Genomic DNA, 4,954 nt, shown 5'->3' with positions numbered 1-4,954 from the left:
TTTAGCGTGTGAGAGTGTGTGTGTGTGTGAGTGTGTGAGTGTGTGAGTGTGAGAGAGTGTGTGAGTGAGAGTGTGTGAGTGAGAGTGTGTGAGTGTGTGTGTGTGTGATATTGCGATTTAGAGGTTTTCTCTTGGAATGAGTTTTCAGATGTTAGAAAAACTCACCGCTAAAGTATTAGGGGTTGTGGGTGGTTGTCGGGTCATTGCTATGTAGTTTAGGTGGATAATAGGTTGTTGCTATGTGGTTGCTGGGTTGTTGCTGTGTTGTGCATTGCTATGTGCTATGGGTGGTTGCCAGGGTGTTGCTATATGGTATGTGTGGTTGATGGGGTGTTGCTATGTTGTATGGGTGGTTGCTATGTGCTATGGGTGGTTGCCAGGGTGATGCTATGTAGTTTGGGTGGCTGATGGGGTGTTGCTATGTTGTATGGGTGGTGTGTTGCTGTGTGGTTTGGGTGGCTGGTGGGGTGTTGCTAGGCGATTGCCAGCATGTTCTGGGTGATAACTTTTTTTTTTAGTGGTTTCTATGTGGTTTCTGACTGTCTGAAGTCTGAGAGAGATTTTCTGTCTCTGTCGGTCGTGGGCAGGATTCTGCTGCGCTGGGGGTTTTTCCCTCAGAAGAATGAGTCTTTGTCTTTGTACGATGTACAGACTCTGTCTGGCAACCTCAACACACACACACACACACACACACACACACGCACACGGCTGTGAGAAGGTTAGCCGGTTGATCTGCTGGAGACTGAGGGAAATCATGATCGTCGGAGCTCGCTGAGGTGCATTCTGGGAGCCGCGTGAACAAGGCCGCCTCTCATACGGTAAACAGCCTCTGCATCAAAACCAACACAGCCGGTTGCCGTGGTTACCATCTGCCGGTGTCGCCGTGGCATCCAGACGGTCGCATTCCTTAAGAAAGCCCAGTGTAATTACAGAGTGATTTCTGAGCAGAGACGTGCGTTCAGCCGCTCGAGCAGATGTGCAGAAGCGCATGTGAGATCCGATCATTTAGAGACACGTTTGCAGTCAGATCAGGAGCTCAGGACGGCTTCTTAATTTTACTCGCACTGTTTTGTTACAACACTTTACTAGTAAAAAGAGAACTGTTTGATTTAATAAATTGTCTTTGGTAGTTGACTTAAAAATAGTTCTTTCTTTCTAATTATCAATTATTTATCATTTTTAAAAGGATTATTTATTTATTTTTATTTTTAAAATAAGTCATTCATTTTAATTATTTTTTGTTTTAAAAATAATTTTTTATTTGCATTTATTTTTTAGTAGTCAATGAAAAATGAACTGTGTTTATAATTAACATTTGTCTAAACTCAAGCAGCGTCTTGTATTATTTATTTTCACTGAGCTTGTAGTTGCTCAGCTGAGTGGTGATCTTCTGTGTAGGTGGGACGTTCAGCAGGTTTGGGGTCAGTGCTCTCGTCTGTACGGGCGTCAGAGGATGTTTGAGCTCTTCTGGGCAGATCTGAGATCAGGTTTGTGTTTCAGCAGCAATAGAGAAGAATCCAGCAGCTGTGCATGAATAACGCTGGAGACGGAGATGAACTTTACATGCCCTGATACTGCAACACGGGAAGTGCAGAGAGCAAGACTCACAGACGTGCTGATTTTACTGAATCATTTCTGTGTGGCTGATAAAGGGACGGAAATCTCGGTATGAACGCTTGTCTTTGCATTGTGCGTCTGATTTATGAGCCTTTCCTGTGAGCGCATTTTCATTACACTAGTTGTGCTTAACAACCCCACATCACATAAACGCTTCAGATCTCTGAATAAACTCATACGCTCAAAATCTGATTTCATTCTCCATTTACATTTATGCACATGAGACTAATGTCAGTTTTTACTCTTGTTGTTGTCTGCGCATGTTTGGAAGACATTTTTATCCATTTAATCAGTTCATGCCCATGATGACTTTGGCTCTTCTGTTTCAGCTTTCTTATTGTGATGAATTGCTTTTGTTTCTCATTTGTAAGAATGAAGAAATGTCAGTGTGCAGGAAGGATCTTTCATGCTGATGTGAGATGGTCTAACTTATCAGGTGGTTCTACCAGGAGCTCTGATGATGCTGCTTAGTGAAATATGAGTTGTGCCTGTAATGGTTTATGAACGACTCCAGAGTGAAGCGTATTCTTGAAAAGCTTTGAAGTGAACACTAAAAACTCTCCTGTGTGTCACAAGATTCTGACTCTTGACGTTTTTTTAGAAGCGCGCCGATTTCATTTGTGTCACTTCCTGTAGGGGGATGTCACTAGAGAAACCAGCCTTACCGCCACAAAGGAGTGTGTGTGTGTGTGTGTGTGTGTGTGTGTGTGTGAGTGTATGTGTGAGTGTGTGTGTGAAATATTTATCACAGCAGAAACTGGCCAGTTTAAGGCCTGCTGACTCTGTGTTTGTGTGTGTGTGTGTGTGTGTGTGTGTGTGTGTGTGAGAGAGAGAGAGAGAGAGTGTGTGTGTGTGTGTGTGTGTGTTTGTCCAGGCACAAAGCTCTCTCTCTTCTGTAGCTTTTTGCAACAGCTTTGACGTCACACACACGCTCGCACACACACGCACAGTCTTCCTGCTGAGAGAGAGAGAGAGACTTTTTCATCTCTTGTTCTTTGTGTGTATTTAGACTTTTTGATATATAATCAACTTTTCATATAAAGATCATAAACTATATGGACAAAAGCATTGGGACACTGATTGAATTCAGGTGTTTCAGTCAGATCCATTGACACAGCTGTATAAAATCAAGCACTATCCATGCAGTCAGCATTTACAAACATTTGTGAAACAAATCTGTTGTTCTGACGAGCTCAGTGAACTCAAGCGTGGTGCTGTGATAAGATGCCGCCTTTGCAATGAGTCAGTTTGTGTAATTTCGTCCCTGCTAGATATTGCACGCTCAACTGTAAGTGGTATTGTTGGAGAGTGGAAGTGTTCAGGAACAGCAGAAACTCCACCAAAAATCCAGGTGAAGTGACGGAGCGGCTCGGCGAACACTGAGGTGCATGGACTGGAGAGTAAAAGTCAGCAGCGCTGCTTCTCTGTAAAGACACTAAAGCGTGGTTAAGAGCTGTAGATGACATGGCTATTGTTAAAATTGGGGAAATTATCGGGGGATGGCAAGGAAAATTACTAGTTTGTTTTCAGCACAATATAAAAATCCTGCAGACTTCAAGAGGAAAACTCTTTTCTGTCACAAGCCTTTCTGCTTCTCATGTGTCTAAACGTGAAAAATAATAATACTTTGATCAAACATCTGATCTTATCTTTTAATAATCATATCTAGTTGGGATCAAATAGCGCTCTTTTTTTAAATAGAAAAACTTGGTAACTTTATTTTAGGGTCTCTTAACTAGTTGCTCATTAGCATGCATATTACTAGAATATTAGCCAATTATTAGTGCTAATTAGGCACATATTACTGCCTTATTCTACATCCCTAATCCTACACAATAGCTAAACCTAACAACTACCTTACTAACTATTAGTAAGCGGCGAATTAGGAGTTTATTGATAGAATAGTCGTAGTTAATAGTGAATAAGTGTTCTATTCTAAAGTGTTACCAAAAACTTCTGTCCGTATAGTAATATAATAGAGCCTTCATAGATAGAACGTGTAGCCTTGTAAACAAACAAACAAAAAACATTTACTTATTTGCATGTTTGCTTACATTTTTATTACTATTTACTTTTTAATTGTTTATTATATATTTACTTTAATGATTCATTTATTTAACTAGTTAAATATGATTATGTATATGTTAAAGAGTTCTCTTTTCTTCGCTGTTCCTCTCTAAATAATATTTAATATAATGATATAACATTGATTTCATATATCCAGGATCACGGGACTCGCTGCGTTGAACAGTCTCTATTGTATGAAGTGCTATAAAACTAAAACTGACTTCCTAAACTGGATTTTAGACAATTAAACACTTAAACAACCGTTGCACGTCACACCTCTGTTCATCAGTTTGCACTGGCTACCAGTAGCTGCTCGCATTAAATTCAAGACATTAATGTTTGTCTACAAAACCAGCACTGGCTCTGCACCCATTTACCATAATTCATTACTTCAGAGTTATGTGCCTCTAGAAGCTTGCGTTCTGCAAGTGAACGGCGCTTCATTTTTCATCCCAAAGAGCCACAAAAACACTTTCACAGACTTTTACATTAACTGTTCCCTCCTGGTGGAGTGACCTGCTCAACTCAATCCTAGCAGCTAGGAGTCCTTAACCATCTTCAAGAATCGGCTAAAAACACATCTGTTACATCTTTACCTGACCCTCTAACTCTAGCACTCTCTATTCTAATTCTATTCTATCTACTTGTGTTTCTTTGTGTGTGTGTATAATAAATATTAACCACATTGCCCACGAGTTACAGCTGCGCTTCTATTGTGCCGCACTAAACTTAGCAATAAACACGTTTAAAATGCACAATAAACATGTCTGTCAAAAGATCTTAAAGGAGGCTTTTATTAAGCAAATCAAGGAGTGAATTACTCGTCCACTGTTTTTAAAACAGACATGTATTGGGCTTGATTCAAGTTAATGCGCAATGAGGCGCACACTTTTTATTTAGTTTTATTGAATAGACGATAAACAGTTTATATTCTAAAATCTATTTAAAGGTTGTGTTCTGTGAAAATTAAATAACATTTGGATGTAAATGGTCGGCATAAAAGTAGTGTGCGGCTAAACCGGCTGCGTCACCTTTATCTGATTGTCCGGGTCCGGAATCATCAAGCACGGCATTAATATCTTCATCCAGATTTCTCTGCAGTTCGTGTATGTTGTTCAAAACGCGGAGCATCATTTTATTCCACACAACAGGCAAGCATTACCGTTAAGTCTATCATCCACCAAAATGCAGACCCGTCACGTGACAATTCTTACGCAAATGAGATTGAGGGAGACGTTAAGTTTGTTTTGATTTATTAATTTACTTACAA

The 4,954-nt window shown here is 40.1% G+C and overlaps 1 protein-coding gene across 1 annotated transcript in view; it reads left to right on the top strand.

The window, feature by feature from the left end:
- Positions 1-1,108: 1,108 nt before the first annotated feature.
- The window catches only part of LOC107552439 (mitogen-activated protein kinase kinase kinase 11-like), a 21,534-nt gene continuing 17,688 nt past the window's right edge, over positions 1,109-4,954 (top strand). The window contains exon 1 of the mRNA XM_016234322.1: positions 1,109-1,119. The gene's annotated coding sequence lies outside the window, so the exon portion shown is untranslated. The remainder of the gene's footprint in view (positions 1,120-4,954) is intronic.

The sequence above is a fragment of the Sinocyclocheilus grahami genome, unplaced genomic scaffold (genome assembly GCF_001515645.1).
Source record: "Sinocyclocheilus grahami isolate Dianchi unplaced genomic scaffold, SAMN03320097.WGS_v1.1 scaffold450.1, whole genome shotgun sequence".
Classification (NCBI taxonomy): Eukaryota; Metazoa; Chordata; class Actinopteri; order Cypriniformes; family Cyprinidae; genus Sinocyclocheilus; species Sinocyclocheilus grahami.
The sequence above is the reverse complement of the archived record's forward strand: the minus strand, read 5'-3'. Positions and strand labels throughout refer to the sequence as shown.